Source organism: Protopterus annectens, chromosome 2.part1 (genome assembly GCF_019279795.1).
Source record: "Protopterus annectens isolate FY-2018-M chromosome 2.part1, PAN1.0, whole genome shotgun sequence".
In the NCBI taxonomy this organism is placed as follows: domain Eukaryota; kingdom Metazoa; phylum Chordata; order Ceratodontiformes; family Protopteridae; genus Protopterus; species Protopterus annectens.
The window spans coordinates 571535540-571553899 of NC_056729.1; the positions used below are offsets into that span (position 1 = coordinate 571535540).

The 18360-nt window shown below is 41.1% G+C and overlaps 1 protein-coding gene across 5 annotated transcripts in view; it reads left to right on the plus strand.

Moving 5' to 3' along the window:
* PTK2B (protein tyrosine kinase 2 beta) overlaps positions 1–18360 on the plus strand; it is a 2401727-nt gene that overhangs the window by 1121499 nt on the left and 1261868 nt on the right. The window contains exon 1 of one of the 5 annotated variants that reach the window (XM_044062345.1): positions 2196–2318. The exons of the other annotated variants lie outside the window; for them this stretch is intronic. The gene's annotated coding sequence lies outside the window, so the exon portion shown is untranslated. Of the gene's footprint in view, positions 1–2195; positions 2319–18360 lie in introns of those variants that run through there. 5 annotated transcript variants of the gene reach the window in all.

The following is an 18360-nucleotide window of genomic DNA, read 5'->3' on the forward strand; positions in this document are numbered from 1 at the left end:
GATATTGCCAATGTACTGGCTGACAGATTCAGTGCCAACTTCACCCCCCCCCCCCCCCCAAGGGACCAGTCACAATACCAGTAGATTGTCAAGCACCCAGTATTACTGCTGCACAGGTTAAAACAGCACTGTCCAAGGCCAAGAATACAGCTTCTATGGCACCTGACAATATCCCTGGCTGTGTTCTACATGAACTACAGAGTGAACTGGTACCTCACATGTGTGCCCTGTTCAATCACAGCCTCACCTCAGGCTTTGTCCCTACCAAATGGTGCACTGCTACAGTCATCCCTCTCCATAAAGGAGGAGTGATTACAGACCTTGGGAACTATTGCCCCATTAGCCTGATGAGTCTGATATGAAAATCTATGGAATGCATCATCATCATGGACCTAATAAACAAGGATATAGGTAATCTGTCAGGAGTGGAGTCCCACAGGGTTCAGCCCTGGGTCCTCTCCTGTTTGGTATCTACTTCTCTGAAGTCCAGGCCAACACGAAAGGACTTTGGCTGACAAAGTTCGCAGATGGAGCTATTACTAACTCCCCGAGTGATGTTGACATCCTATAAAGGCCTCACTGAGACCAACGACTGGTGTCAGAACCATGGCCTTAAGCTCAGTGTCAAAAAATGTGTCGTTATCCCCATTGGTAAAAACGTGGTTCCCATTAATTATCACATCAATGGCAGTCCACTGAACACAGAAGGCATTATAAGAGATCTGGGAACACAGGTTGACAGCAACCTCTCTTTTGACCACCACATTGCCACTGTGATCAGAAAATCCTTCTATGTGGCACATCTCATTACTAAGGGTTTTGCATCCAGGAAGAAAGAGGTCATTGTCTCCCTCTACTCTTCTTTCATTAGGCCAGTCATTGAGTACAATGCCCCATTTGGCATGTACCTCATTAAACAACTGCAACAACTGGAGAGGCTGCAAAAGTACCTCACAAAGAGGATCTTAGGCCTTAATCATTTGTTCTATATGGACAGACTAAAAAAACTCCAACTGTTCTCTGTCTCATATTGCCCATATAGAGCCAATCTCTGCTTGACTTACAAAGCCATGTCTGACCCAGCTCTGTTAGAAATGCTACAGCTAAAAAAATCCCAATCCCTCCACACCAAAAGCTCCAGAGACCTCAACTTCATTACCCCAATCAACAGAACATGCTGGAGGGACAGGTTCATAACCCAGAGACTGCCCATGCTCTGCAATAGACTTCCCATACATGTCAAGCAGAGCACCTCACTGGCCCTCTTCAAGAGAAATCTTGATGAGTGGATAGGAAGTAGAAAGTTCACCCCGGGTATCACTCCAGTGGCTTTACTCGACAGAGGTACTGGGAACTAAGGTCAGGTGACACGATGCCAGGGTAATCCTATGGGCTAGGCTTGTAAAGACCCCAGGGCCATTAGCCTTGTACATACCTATGAACCTATATATAACTCTTTGGGTATCGTGGATTTATTTATTTTTTTTTAATTATTATATTTGTTAACTAAGTAAATAAGCTGATTGCTCTTGTATCCTTTTTAGCCATGACCTACTAAACAAGGTCAAGTGTCAGTAAAGTATATACACAATTTTAATGTTTTCATTATAGCAACATATTTTATAGAGGTAGCATGTTTCCTCTTTAGAGTATCCAGAAAAAAAATCTGTGCACACATGAAGAGAACATGCAGGGTCAATAGTGTGAACCTTAGATCCCAGAGCTGTTAAACTGGTATGTGTTTTAGAAAAAAGGCAAGTCAGCTGAAAAAGGAATTATCCAAAACTTAATCATGAAAAGCAGCCAAACTCTGTTGTCACCTGTGGCTTTAATAGAACCAGCCTGTTGATCTTCCATCTTCCAGAGTGTGTGAAAAAGGTATGTGTCGTAAGTCTGAGGTTATAGTACCTTGAAACATTCATCTTACTCCACAGTGCAAGGAGTAAGTAAATATATGTGATGGAATGTGAATAATGTGAATAACACATACCCATGCATTGCTGTATGACTGTTTAAATTATGAATGTTTTTATCTGTCCCTGTACTGCAACAAGCTTTGTGTGATGAAAGTATAAATGTGGCAGATTATATACTTTGCTTAGGCATTTCTGTCTGACCTAACTTAACAAGGTTTCTTTTTTTTCTTCTCCCTCTCTGCTTGCTATCTTGTTCTATAACTGCTCACAGCTCTCCAGCTTGCTTACCCTCCAACAGAAGTTAAGAATCCACTTGGCAACTAAGGACCCATCCCAACTCACCAGCTGCCTCATCTCCCTATAAGTGTTCCTCTGTGCTGTTCCACGAAAGGAAGGAAGAAAGTATGTGTTTACCTCATACTGGCTGTAAAGCTTATTTGTAGTATTCCTTTTCCTTGTTGTTTGCAATTAAAAGCTTGTTAGCCTGGATAGCCAGCAGCCATAAACCCCCCACCCCGTAGCCTGTAGTTTACAGCCCCAGACTTCCCTTTACTACTTTCCCTAGCTGAACAGATCGTCTTATTTAGCCCTAGACCAGCTTTCCCCAGAAAATACTTCTGCTGCAACACAGGTTCCTGGCCACTAGGTGGCACGCTTATCTAGTCTCAATCTTTGACTATCCCACTATCCCAGGAAATACTTATTCTATAGTCTTCAGTCTTCACCTTGCTATTAGCTTTCATTTTTACACCTCTTGATTTGCTGTAATTCACCCACTATCCTCCGTGGTAATTTTTCACTCTACTTATAATTCATTCTTCACCTACCTCAACTTAACTTACCTTAACAGTCAGCATTCCACTGATTGTTCACCTTGGCTATTTCACTCACTTGTCTCTACCTGCTCTGTTCGCCCTGCAGGCTCACTCCGCTCCCCTACCCTGCCCCCAAATCTCACCTGCCACCAGTACTCCTACATTTATTCCTCAAAGCCACATCCCCACCACATCTGCTCCAATCTATCTTCTCACCTCATTAACACTCCCAACTCTCCTTGTCACAACACCTCACCTGTTATTACCTTACCTCCCATCCCTCCTTGTTACATCACCTCACCTATTTGCACATCTCCTCACCTGTTCATATTACCTTACCTCCCCTTTTCTTTCACACTGTAATCTAAGACAATGGTTATACTACCCATCCCACACCAAATAAAACTATTACTCCTGGTCTCACTCTTTCCTCCTCTAACTATTGCCTATCTGCTAACCTCCTATGAACAACCATTACACCCCAACCTTCTCTTCCCCTTCAAACTCACATCCACACCACTACTAGCTATCTCCTATAACTACTTAAACAATATTTCCAGACCCTGCTACCTACAAGCCAAATATCATAGACTGACCCACATTAAATACACCAATCTAAATATTAGGAAATCAATTGACTATTATCGTAAGCTCCACAACCCTATAAATAGCATATACCTCCACTCCTTAGTAGATGGGGACAGTCATCCTAACCCTGGCCCTAACAATAATCTTGCCACTGAACAAAGCAACCCTAACATCACTAGTACCCAAGCCCCTACTAAACCTTCTAACTCACTCTGTATAGCACATCTCAATATACGTAGCATTAGCAACAAAATTGCCCACCTCCATGCCCTCCTAGATGTCCACCTATTCGACATCCTGTGTTTATCTGAAGCATGGCTAAAACCTACAATTAAAGATAATGAAGTCACCCCACCAGGTTACAATATCCTGAGACTAGACTGCACAGCCAAAAAGGGAGGCGAGGTAGCAATCCTTTATAAAGCACAGCTACAACTTACCTATGCAAGCCTTGGACTCCCTTTGAACAAAAATGCCGAGATCCTCATTTCTTAAATTTGAGGTCAACACATGTAAATCCATATATATCATTTGTATCTATCTTCCTCCAGGAAATAACATTAATACTCTTGAAACTATCCTTAACTGGCTTTCTACTAATCTCCCACAAGAAACTATAGTCCTTGGAGACTTTAATATCGACTGGAAGTCCTGTAATACTGAACACCATACCACCCATATTAACCTGTATGGCTTCTCACAAACTATTAACTCCCCAACCAGGATTAATAAACCCAATAACAAAGAAGGTACCTTAGACTGGATTCTTACCAATACTCCTCATCAAATATACAAAGTAGGAACCCTCTCAGATGACCTAAGTGACCACTTACTCACTTATATCATCAGACATAAAACCAACCTAGCATACCCAAATACGTTTAGGACAGTTCGCACCAAAAAGAATTTTAACCCCGAACTTTTCCAAATAGAACTCAAGCAGTATAATTGGTCACCACTAAAATCCCAACCAATAAATGAAGCAGTGGAATTCTTTAATTTCTCATTCTTAGCCATCCTTGACCACCACGCCCCATCTCGCGCTATTAGAAATAAAGCTAAGCCTGCCCCATGGCTCTCAAAAGCCACTAGGCAAAAAATCCTCCTTAGAAACAAATCCTGGGCAAAATGGCATACCACTAAGAATCCTACAGACCACCAAAACTTTAAACAACTTAGAAATAATACAAAAAAGCTATCCTCTTAGATAGAAAAAACTTCTACTTCCAACTACAGCAAAATCACCAAAAGAAAACACAAACGTTTTGGACTAGCATTAAAAGACTACTATACCCAAGTCAATCTATCACACCTAACCCACGATGCTCTAACCTTGAGACTCCCACACAAACTGCTAATGCCTTCAATTCTTTCTTTACAGATGCCATACAAACTCTTGGTAGTCAACTATCTCCAGGTACCTCAAATCTACCTATTTCTACTACTAGCCCACTTCCATCCTTTCAGTTACAACTAGTCTCTACTTCCTTCATTTGCTCCCTTCTCTAAAAACTAAAACCTACCACTCCCTCAGCTGACCAATTACCAGCAGAATACCTGCAAAAAGGAGCTAAAGCCATTGCCTATCCCATTTCCGTTCTGATTAACAGAACCATAAGTGAAGGAACTATCCCATCTATCTGGAAACGTTCTCATATCATCCCCCTACACAAAGGTGGGAACTCCAACGGCTTTTCAAACTATCGTCCTATAGCTCTACTATCTCCTGTAGCAAAAATAATGGAGAAATGCATCCATAAGCAACTACTTAACCACCTAGTCCAAAATAACTTACTTGCCAACTGTCAGCATGGATTTAGACCATTCCACAGTACTACCACTGCCCTGCTATCCTTCACAGACTGCATTAACAAAAACCGTAACAACAATATTTTTTCCTCTGCAGTCTTTACTGATTTATCTAAAGCTTTCGATATGGTTAATCACCAGCTTCTTTTAAATATACTCAAATCCCTTTCACCTGAACCCCTAACCATAAAATGGTTCAAATCTTACTTAGACAATAAACAGCAGGCTGTGCTATGAGATAATAAGCTATCTACACACCTCCCCATTTCCCTTGGTGTTCCTCAGGGCTCCATTTTAGGCCCACTCATATTTTCCATTTTTATTAATGGCTTTCACTCAGCTATTCCTCAAGACACCTGTATTCAATACACAGATGACTCCACTATAATTTGTTCAGCCACTTCTCCAACTGAACTACAGTCCCTTACCCAAAAAGCATTCAGTACAGTAGAACAATGGTTTTTGAGTCACTGCCTCCTCCTAAACCCCAAAAAAACTAAACTTTTACTTTTCACTCCAACCCGTAAGTCCACCCTAGTATATTTCACACTCGTATCTAATAATGGCACTCTCATATCTCCTGAACCAACAACTAAACTCTTAGGCATAGCAATAGGTAGCAATCTTAACTTTGATACTCATATAAACAACACAATAAAAACAGTGAACAAGAAATTGGGGTCCCTATATAGAGTCAAACCCTTTCTTACACCATTAGCAAGGACCACTATAGCCAGAACTGACCTAATCTCCACTCTGCTCTATGCTTCTCCCATGTACACTAATCTCTCTAAAAACAACCCCAACAAACTGGCAATCTCCTATAATAATATCGTTAGAGTTGCTACTGCCACTCCTTTTAGAACTCATCAGTGTCTTAATCTAAAGCAACTTGGATGGCTGGAGTTTCAAAATCTGCTTCAATTTCACCAGCTTGTTATTGCCCATAAGACCCTGTATCAACCCTCCAACACTCCAATACTCACTAACCTCATCACCCCTTACAACAGTCATATAAACACTTACGCTCCTCAAACAAGCAAACTACTTATCTGTACTAGCAGATCCAACAACTTGGCAGGAGAATCTCTGTTCTCTAATACTGTTGGAAAGCACTGGAATCTCATACCCACTGAACTCTTATCTCTGTCTTCACTAACACTTTTTAAACAGAAACTGAAATTATTTCTCAGTACACATTGGTTATGCCCTTGTACTAACCCTGACTAACTTTCTTCTTTTATATGAATGAATACTCTTCACCCTTACAGACTTATCCTTAAAGAACCAAATGACCAGTTTATTGCAATTGAAATTTTTGTATATATGTACATAGTTACATCTTTTGTACGTTACCTCTTACTGCTTGTGTTATGCTCACTATGAATATTGTATTTTTATTAACTATAGCTGTCTTAGCTCAGACTGTTCAAACATTCCGTATTGTATATTGTATGTGTGTTGGAGCTTTTTATATTAGTTCCTAACACCTTAAAAGTATTCTGGAATACCCCAATAATATTTATTTATTTATTTATCATTTGTTAACTGGGAAAGCTTGACTTGGAATAAAGCCACTTTTCAGCAGAGGCCCGGGGAGAAAAGCTCCAGACGCATGTCTTTGTAACGTGGGAGGAGACCGGAGCACCCAGAGGAAACCCACACGAATGCAGGGAGGACATGCATACTCCACACAGAAGACACCCCAGCCGAGAATAGAACTTGAGAAACCTCTTGCTCTGAGGTGACAATGCTACCGCTGTACCACTGCGGCGTGCAATATCATAATAGTATATAAAAATGGTAAAAATCTTAAATACATGACACCAGGGTTAAGAGATTATACTTACACAGTAAAACAAGTGCAAACACATTTAAGTGTGGCTCATGTAAATTACAATTTGAACAAATCATAATGGTTCCTATCTGCACACAACAGGCATTTAAAGGCCAAGAAATATAATAATTGTAATAGTAAGGGTATCATATGTTTAGCAATTTGTAGTGTATTTGCAGCTTTTTATGTAGGAAAAATGTAAAAGATGTTAAGGAAATAAATATGAACGTATATATGAATTTAAAAAAGGGGTTGATACTAATGCTCTGTTCAAACACAAGAAAGAATGTATTAATAGCACATTAATAGCACATTTCTATTTCTTGTTTTGGAAGAAGTTATACCACACCCACAAGACAGACAGTAGGAAACCAGGATCGAATATCATGAGTTGTATTGGCAACTATTTCTTGAAGCCAATATGACACCCGAGTTAAAAATTAGAGCAGCTTGACTTTAAAATGTTATATTATATATGTATATCATCTTCCATATTATACATATTTGCACTAAATTGAAGTTATTCCATTGCTGTCCCCCATCTTAGATACTATGCATTTTATCAGTAGTAGTTTATTTTTCAATTATAGTTGAATTATTGTATGCACATCTGCTTATATGTTTAATTATTTTAATAGATTCATTTTTGGCTTTGGCACTTTAAGAGACACAGTGGCTTAATGGTTAGTTAACTTTAATGGGCAATAAATTAATTGCTGTAGTTAATTTAAATCTTAGATTGTGGGTTTAGGTTTAGTTCTGATGAAGTCTGAAATGTTAAAGGACGAAAGCTCTTAACTAACCCATATGTCTGTGGAGCGTTTTTCATTAATTCTTGTTCACATTATAACCTTACCTCAATCTGCTCTTTACTTTTGTTATTTTCCCTACTTGGCACTCTGTCTTACTCTTCTCTTGCCGTAATCATTTTGTATACTACTATCCTTTTTGAATTATTTTCTCTAGCCCCATTTCCTCTTTTGCCAGACCTCACATAATATGCCGTAATATCTTGTCAGCTTCCAATACAATGTTGTATCTTTCGGCTTTTCCCGGTTAGGGGTCGCCACAGTGGAACTCCTGTCTACTAATGATTGGCAGCAGATTTTTACGTACCGAGTTGCCAGCCCTGACATACAACCTTCAACGAAGGTACGCCCATTTACGCATGTCTCCACACAGAAGACACTTTAGCTGAGAATCGAACAGGACAACGTCTTACTGTGAGGCGACAACACTACCGCAGCACCACCAATATGGCAGTAAATGAATCTACTTTCCTTTTCCTCCTGTTCTCTGTCTTTTGATTTTCTGGTTTGCTTGCTTGATTACTTACAAGTCAAATCCCACTCCTGTAGTGACCATGTGGACAGCCATATGTTTATTCCTCAGTGCACTAGGTTCTGTTCTGTGGTAGCATACAGATAGTAATGTTACATTTAATTTATTGTTTAGTTTTGTGTTATGTGCTGAAATACTAAGGCTCAATTGTCTAGCATATCATAATAAATTGTGAAGTCAGCCACCCGTCTTATATGCCTAATATTTGTGTTATTAATGTCAATTGTAAAGAAAGCCACTCCTATATGCCCAATATTTGTGTTGCTCTAATCCTCTGAAAAGACAGGCACACTTACTATATGTCTAATGTCCTTGCTATTCTAATTTTGTATTCAATACATGTCTCAGTAGCAGTGCTCATTGGCTTTCAGTTTAGGATATGTGGCTCACTGCAGACGTTGGTAAAAGCTCCTGTTTAGAGGATAGCATTAGTTTATCTTTAACTGGATTCTGCTTCCCTTCATTTGTGTAATATGCTTTTACTTCTGTGTTGTATACATTGCTATAAATGCAATTTGTTTTTGATTGTATTGTGTGTCTACTCAGACTGTAGTGTGTTTTTTTCCCCCTTATTTATGTATGTATGTACGCATGTATACATGTATTAATTAAATCCTGTGGACTAGGGTAGTGGGCTGATACCAGAGTACCCATTTCAGCCATAATCCATGGTTGCAAATACCAGTTGCAGTAAATCAGTAGTTATACCATTGAAAAAGTAAGTACTAAGTAAGTTGTACAACAACATGAATAAAGGCTGAATAGCTAGTTTTTTGGTATAGTAATATGCAAAGTAAAGATGTAAAATTGGTACATACATCATTGTATGTATTGAATACAGTGTCAACATATGATATATACATGACGGTTTGTCAGAAAGGGGTTTGATGATGATTATTTTTACATTATATACACTATTTGCAGTTCTTAAATTAGAAACAGTAACAATCAGAATGAAAACATAATGGAGGACTGGCAGAAAATACTGGTTTGGAGGAAACTGAGCAGATAAATGGACACAAACCAAAGCAACGTCTTTAGTTGGCAGGTGATCAAGGAGTTTAACTTGTTACATCCGAGTGACGCCTCCTGGTGCATCTGCAGTTAACTCCTACTTGTTATATCCTACTGATGCCTCTAGGTGTCAAATATTGCTTGTTCATATTTACATAAATAATTCCAATAATTCCAAAACAATGCTATGTACAAGGTTTTAAGATATTTCATCTTAAAGCTTACTTAATAGCAAACTCATCTGCATTAATATTTGACCTCTGTCCAGTGCAGGTAAAGAGATATTAACTGTTGTTTTTATATTAATTTATATAGCTCTAATTTTCACATTTTTCTAAATAACCCAACAACCAAATAACACAGACAGAACTCCTTAGCCTGATATGAAAGCTCTCAGCTAGATGAATAAAATGCTGCTGACGGTATGTGCGAAACTTGAGTGGTTGCTGAGATATTGTAATTTGTTTACAAAAAATTACAAGCATAATAGTTACTGTGTTTGCTGTAATTTATAAAATTAATTTTAAGACGTAAACCTAAAGAATACTACCACTATAAAAATAGTTTGTGCTGAAGGGTTTGCCATTCATACTTGGTTCATTACTCCTGTGGTTCCAGATAGGTGAACATTTGTTACAAGTATGAGGACATAATCTGTCAAAAGGCTTAGTCTATGCCGATTGGAAGTTACAATGCAAACTCCCTGAGCTCCACTGGAGTGAATTAGTTAAATTCATCAAGTAAGAGGAATCGACAGATGTTCTTCGTGTTTCACTGTTGCAGTCATCACATTTGGGTTATCCTTGCCAGGGTAGCCCTCGGCCAGCCCGAATACCAGAGGCTTAGTATTTCTGCATCAGTTGGTGTTGCTTCAGGACTGCTGTCAGGTCATCAGTAGTATAAAGTAAGGCAGCTGACACCATTCCATCAGTCTTTCTTGCTAAGGAGCCCGAAGCAGAAGCAGTTTGCACGAGTGCCGGTTGGTCGCTACCTGAGCTTTGTCTTCAAAATTGAAGCTAAGTACCCCATTGGGGATCCTTTTATCTTGCACTAACAGATGTCAGAAAGCCAACTGATAGTAGATCTTTTGAAAAAAACATAAGGATAAAGACAGAGACAGACCATACAGGTCGAAACCTACCAACGGCTCTTCCGTTAAGCTAGTCGTCAGTTCTCCGGTCCTCAGTGAGGTGCTTTTGCAGCCCCTGATGCCCGCTTCTGTGGATTCGCAGGCTGCTACCAAGACCCTTTCAGAGTCCAGTATGCCGCAAAACTGTTCTTTGACAAAGGATCCTGTGGTTGTCTCTCCCTTGGATGGGTCCAGAGCCATTGAGCAGGCACTGGCTTTCGAGGAATTACTTTGCACTACCGATTCTCGACACAAACCGACTTCTTTCGTGTCTACCTTTCTTTTGAAAACTACCGAGTTTCTAAGGCCCAGGGTACAAACCACACCCAAGAAACTGACAACCCTATCTCAGGCACCTGCTTCCTTGCCTCAGTCTCAAATGCTTAAAATGGTGGAAGACCTTATCATGCTAATCAGGGCAAGCCAGGCTACCTCTTCCAAAAGAAAAAGAGATCTCTCCCCAGTGGTTTTGTCTGAACAGGAGTCTGATGACTCTGATACATCTGAATGTGATGACATGCAACCCCTCTCTGCTTATGAGGACTCTGATGCAGACAATTCCATTCCTTCAGCCTCTCCCCCAGAGGATTTTTCCTTTGGGGAAACCCCTCATAGCTTAAGGGAGCATTTCCAGTGGGACTGTCAGGACTACCCTCAGTCGAAAAAGAGACTCAGGGAATTCTTAGATCTTCCAAAGCACAGACCCCTGGCCATTCCCCCAGTCCTGGATGTTGTGGAGGATGTTTTCCTGGAATCCAGTTTGACTCCTGACACCCTCCCTCCTGCACCCAGAAAACCAGACAGGTACTACAGAGTCCCTGACTCACACAAATTTCTTTTTAAAAATCCTACTGCTGACCCTGAGGTAATTTCTCAAGGGCCTAAAGGAATTAAAGCAACCTCTGCTAAGAATCCCACCCCCTCAGATAGGGATTCCCGAGCACTAGACAGATGGGGTAAAAAAGTATACACCTCTGCTACCCTTGCTATCAGAGCACTAAATTGCCAGTTCCATATGCTAAAATTTCAGCAACATACCATGGAACTCCTCAAACAAAAAGTGTCTTCCTTTCCTGCTTGTGCAGAATCTAAAGAGTTACAGAAGTTAATGCATTCTGCTTGTCAAGTGAATAAGCACACCTTACACTGTGGTTATGATGCTCTAGAAGCTTCTTGCAGGGCAGCAGTCACCGGTTCTGTGCTTAGAAGGCATGCATGGCTTAAGGAACAGCCCTTGCCAGGCCATGTTAAATCTAAATTATTGGATGCACTCTTGCACAAAGACAACTTACTTGGCACTAAGGTAGAGGAGGGCTTAAAAAAGATGGAAGAAAAAGCTAAATTTATGCAGACAGTTAAGGACTTTCTACAAGTCCAGCCACCCAGGTTAAGCAGACATTGCCCCACAAAGCACTGGTCCTTTCCTGCTCCTGCCAGGTCAGTTCAGCCTAGACCCTGGGGAAGCAGCCACAGGGAATGCAGAGATCAAAACAATGAAGTTCCTCCACTTCAAAACCAGGGAGTTCTAAGCCACCACCTCATGGTAAGAACTCACAATGACTCTCCTCCCCCACCCCCTCCCTCTGCTTACCTGCATTTGCCTCTAGGAGGAAAACTGTCCTTTCACGCAAGCACCTGGGCCACCATTACCAACGACAACTGGGTCCTCAACATAGTGTCCCAGGGATACAAATTTTCTTTCTACACTCTTCCAACCCCAAAAGGGTCCCCAGATCTACCTCCAAACCAGTGGGCCGAGGCGAAAAAGCAAGTCCTTTCACTGCTCTCTATGAGGGCAATATTGCACATTCCTGCAGAACAGATAGGCCAAGGTTTCTACACCAGACTTTTTCTGGTACCCAGAAAAGGGGGCACCTGGTGCCCCATCCTCACTCTATCCATTCTAAACACCTTCCTGGTGATACCAAAATTCAATATGTTCACCCTCCAGCAACTGCTACCCATGGTCTCTAAGGATGCTTGGCTAGCCACCCTAGACCTAAAAGAGGCCTGCCTTTACATTCCTATCAGGAAATCATGTAGGAAATATCTATTTTTCAGGGCAGGATCTCTGCACTACCCTCTGGCTTATCTACTGCTCCCAGAGTTTTGTCAAAATGCCTGGCTCTCACCATTGCCTTTTGCATACAAAGGAATATCCAAATTTGCCCATACTTAGACGACTGCCTAATTCAGGCAGAAAGTCCGGAAAAGCTGCTCAAGCACCTGGCCTTTGTAAAGACCCTACTGACCTCCCTAGGCTACACTATCAATGAAAAGAAATCCAAACTAGTACACACCCAAAGGATTATATTCCTGGGAGCAAGCCTGGACACAGCATCCCAGATGGCATTCCTTACACCAGAAAAGCAAACTTACCTGACAGCCTACTTCTCTCAACTAGCCACCAGACCCCAGTTAACTGCAAGGAAAATCTTGCAACCTCTGGGGTTCATGGCATCTTGTATTCTACTCATTCCATATGCCAGACTGCATATGAGGAAACTTCAGTGGTACCTAAAAAGCCTTTGGTGTTAACACTCTCAAGACCTGGAAACTCATACCAATGATACCTTGCCTAAGGAAATATTTTCTTTTTTGGGCAGCAGCATGCTCCCACAACAAGGGACTACCTTCCTCACCAGCCTCACCACCCTTACCCTCACCACAGGTGCATCAGACTATGCCTGGGGTGCACACCTGGACGGCAGGTGCATACAGGGCCAATGGAGCCCGCAGCAAATCCATCTGCACATCAACCAAAAAGAGATGTTTAGCTGTCCAGCACGCATTGACAGCTTCCAGGCCCCTTCTCTCCCCAGGGGCTCTCCTGATCAAAACAGACAACACCACTGTGATGTGGTATATCAACAAGCAGGGAGGGACTCACTCCTACCCTCTATACAGGCTGGCCATGACCCTTTGGCACACAGCCTCTGCCATGCAACTCCACCTGTTAGCACAGTTCCTGCCAGGGTCTCTAAACTCTCTGGGACACTATGTTGAGGACCCAGTGGTCGTTGGTAATGGTAGCCCAGGTGCTTGCATGAAAGGAGAGTTTTTCTCCTAGGGGTAAATGCAGGTAAGCAGAGGGAGGGGGTGGGGGAGGAGAGTCATTGTAAGTTCTTACCATGAGCTGGTGGCTTAGAACTCCCTGGTGTTGAAGTGGAGGAATTTCACTGTTTTGATCTCTGCATTCCCTGTGGCAGCTAGACAAAAGAGCCTTCACCCTAATAATCCAGAAATGGGGCACCCCGAAGGTCGACCTCTTTTCCTCCCACACCAACAATCAGCTCAGCAAGTTATGCACCAGGGAGAATCACTGCATGGCTTGGAAATTGGATGCCCTATCCTTCGCCTGGGTCAATCTATCGGTCTATGCATTTCCTCCACTACCTCTCATCACCAGGGTACTGCTCAAAATAAGGGAGGAAAAACCAAGGACAATTCTTATTGCTCCAGACTGGCCTTGTCAGCACTGGTACCCACTGCTGCTCAGCCTGCCCCCACTGCCACCATGGAATCTTACTCAGACCCCAACCCTCCTGACCCAGAGGGAAGGAGAATTCATGCATCCCCAATTGCAGATCCTCAATTTGGCAGACTGGCTTATTCCCTGACTCCTGATCAATCTGTAAACCTCAGTAAACAGGTTCTAGATGTTATACGTGAGGCCAGATGCCCTAGCACTAGAATGTCTTATGCTGACAAATGGAAAAGGTTCTGCACCTGGACTCAGGCTAAGGGAGTCAGTACGGCACAGCCCTCCCTACCTCTCATCCTGAATTTCCTAGCTGACCTGCTACACAGTGGTATCTCTTTTTCCTCTATTAAAATCATGCCTCTGCTATCTCTGCTCATTTCCACACTAAGTAGCCCATTTTCTCACACCCTCTGATCAAACAATTCCTAAGAGGGGCTAGCAACTTGAGGCCACCCAGAAGGGCACCTACCCCAGCTTGGGACCTTAACTTTGTGTTGGAAAAGCTCACCCTGCCCCCATTTGAGCCAGCATCTTCAACAGAGTTAAAAATTCTCTCCTGGAAGACAGCTTTTCTTCTGGCCATCACTTCAGCCAGAAGAGTCTCTGAGTTAAAAGCACGCATGGCTGTTGAGCCCTTCATCATCTTCCATACTGACAGGGTTTCCATCAGGAATAACCCATCCTTCATGCCCAAAGTGGTGTCCATTGCGTCTCTCAACCAATCCATTAATTTGCCCACCTTTTTTCCTAATCCACAAAACAAGGGGGAAAGGATCCTTCACTCTCTAGATGTGCACAGACAGCTCAGATTATATCTAGACAGAACTAAATCATTCAGAAAGTCTGATCAATTACTGGTTAGCTTTGCTGCAGGGGCAGAGGGCAAAGCCATCTCCAAACAAACAATTTCCAAGTGGGTAGCACACTGCATCAATTTCTGTTACAAGCAACATGGAAAACCTCCCCATAAGGGGAGGCAGGACTCACTCCACCAGAGCAGCCACCACCTCTGTAGCTTTCCTCAGAGGAGTCCCTACCAGGGACATCCTGGAGGCTGCCACCTGGACATCAGTTCACACTTTCACCAAGCATTATCACCTGCCTATCTTCTCCAAATCCAGGGCAGGCTTTGCCACTGCAGTCTTACAGGGCATCTTAGACAGCCCCTAATCTCCTTGATGGCCTCCACCCTTTCCTCAGCTTTGGGAATCAACACAAATGTGATGACTGCAACAGTGAAACATGAAGAACATAGTACAGCTATGTACACTTACCATAAATGTAGACATTCGAGTGTATTCACTGTTGCAATCCTGGTTTCCCTCCTTCCATCCCCCTCTTCCTTCTCTCTCCGTACAAGGGACATTTTGGTATTTACTTTCTACTGGTGGGGTTCTTCCACCATAACCTGGCTCCCACTTGGGGGCTCCTGACAGTTAGGGCAAGAAAAACTGATTTAATGGCATTGGCTGTCTTACTTTATACTACTGACGAACTCATGTCAGTCCTGAAGCAACAGCAACTGACGCAGAAATACTAAGCCTCTGGTATTTGGGCCGGCCGAGAGCTACCCTGGCTGGGATAACCCAAATGTGATGACTGCAACAGTGAATACACTCAAACATCTACATTTATGGTAAGTGTACACAACTGTACTATGTCTGTGGGGATGGAGTCCAATAACTTGAAACCTAAAATAGAGTGGGTTTTATCAGAAATGAAGATGAAGGATAGGAATTTTGCAGGCATGAAAGAGTAAAAGGGAAGTATTTATTGAGGTATGAAGACATAATGAGAGTTGTGGACAAGTGTGGTGGTTAAAGGAAAACACCACCCTCTCTTACAGTTTAACTCAATCATTAGGTTTCTTTTCTCCCTACAGTATGGTTCCAGCATTGTGTAGGTAACAGAAACCTACTTGTACTTTTTAAAACTTTTATTTCCTTGCATTGGAGCCAAAGGAAGGGAAAGCCCACCTACTTTTTTTTTAAACTCAACTTCTCACATAGTTTGCAGAGAAATTTGCCTCCACCTGCATGACATATCATAGACACAGTTAAATCTGTAGTTTATCCTGACAGGTACTGCTGTCAATCTTAGATGGGCAATTAATCCTGCTAATGTCAGGAACACAGCAGCTGATATAAAAAAAGACAGAAAGCTGTGGAACTGTTTTCCACTGTTTTTTGCAGACAGGAGGAGAACTTAACACTCCCCTTTCATAACAAAACAAAGCAATTAGATCACTTGGGTTTAAAGGCAATTGTTAACTCTTCTGACAAATTTACATAAGCAGCAACACAGTATTGAAATGCTAAGCTTTAAATGTTGTAATAGTTTATATGTTAAGATAACTTAAATGTGGCATCAAAGATTTTTGTGACGTAGAGAAAAGTCAGAAAATATTTTTTTCTCAAATTGTTTAACGGAGGGAAGCATTTATGTAAATAGTGTACATAGTTTGTAGTATGGGTGTTACTAGTTTAATTTGGGTATTATTTGTATCTCTTTTTCTTTGCTGTATAAAAAAAATTGATAAAATAATAAAGATTTTTTATTGAAAAAAAAAAAAAGAAAATATTTTTTTCTTGCAATGTATCAATGCAGTTACCATTTTCAAGTCCTACCCTCCACAGGTCAGAACTGCAAAAAAAGAGTCAGGTGGCATCCCTATCAACTAGGTGCACTGATACTGTTCATAAAAAGATCTTTTATGCTTTGTGTGACATCCTTCTAGAGTGGGATGCATATCTGGTACATGCAGATCCATCGTAAGAAATTCCCACTGACTTTGAGTCGGTCCTTACATTGTTAGAGTGCATGAGCATTTTGTAGTCCACATAGGAAATGTGACAATTGATGGCAACCATAATATACAGCTGAATTTACTTTAACATAAATGTACTATGTGCCCTTGCATTAAAAACACTAAGAAAAAGAAATCAGAAGTACTTAACTGTGTTTAAATACACACACACACGCACACACACACACACACACACACACACACACACACTCTCTCTCTCTCTCTCTCTGTTATGATTTGGTACACATGTACTTTATAAACATACAGAAACACATATACACACACATGCTATATATATATATATATATATATATATATATATATATATATATATATATAGTTATACATGTGTGTGTGTGCAGTGTGTGTACATACAATGAATTATTTATAATAAACATAGTATAGTTAAACATTATTAATGTATACATTCTAGTAAATGTTGCTCAATGATTTACTTGGTCACTGTCACACACTGGCTATGTGTTGCACTTGCAATCTTGGTCAATGCTTTTATGTCAGTATTTTTTTCTTTGTATTGCTAAGTGCATTTAATAATTATTATCTTTGCCAATATAGCCTAAGTTGCTGCTGAAAAGGGTCCTGGGACCAGTTCACTTTCCTGGTTACCAAAGTATAAATAAATATGAAATAGAAAGGAGGAGGGTCAACATAACAGAAATGATCGAGGAACTAGTAAACCACTTTTTAAGTGCATCATTCATGAGAGAGACAAATCTTCCCACTGATGGCATTGGGAAGTATCAGACAGACTAAGTTTAGATTCCTACTACTTGTCACTTGTAAATGTACAGCAAGGATCGTTTACTGCAGTGAGAGTTTTCAGACCTCAGCATGAGGGTGTGAGGGAGGGTTTGTCAAATCTTTTAGGACTACAAAAGACTCTTACAAAAAACTGTCATTTATCTACTTTTTTGCTGGAAGCAGCTAACAGCTATTTATAGCATAGAACAAGCTCTGACAGCAACAATAATGAGGCCCAGTCAGATAAACAGAAGCAGCTCTGTTACAGAAGGTGTGTTTAGATGACAGTGCTTCACAGTCCTGCCATTCAATCTTAATGGCATGAAAAAACAGCACTACATCCTTATGTCTAGCATGAGTCATATAAAGAGGACTTGAAATGTATTCTGGGAAGAAGGAATGAAAGCAAAAAAACAAGATCACATTACCAAGGCAGGCCCCATCATCTGCCATTTTGGGAGAAACACATTAAAATTGGAAAAGAGGCACTTGGATTGATTTTGAGGCATTAAAATAGTTCAAAAACAAAGATACAGTAAAAAACTGTTTTTTGAGTTCTAAGGTGGAGTTTTCATTTAATGGCTTTATAAACCAGAATTAAGATGATCAGGTCAGATCTTTTGGTGGCAAAAAGCCTTTCTTAATTAAATATTTCTTGTCCCTTTGGCAGCTTATGGGTATCAGTGGTACTTGTACAGAAGAGAAAGGTTGAAACTACTTATGCAATTGAGTAGTGTCTTTAGGTCAGGTAAGCTAACAGATGCCAACCATATTCTAATGGGGAACATTATACCCTTTCCAACAGTGATTCTGCCTTCTGGAGAAAAGAATCTGGATGTGGGACAACAAGAATTGACTG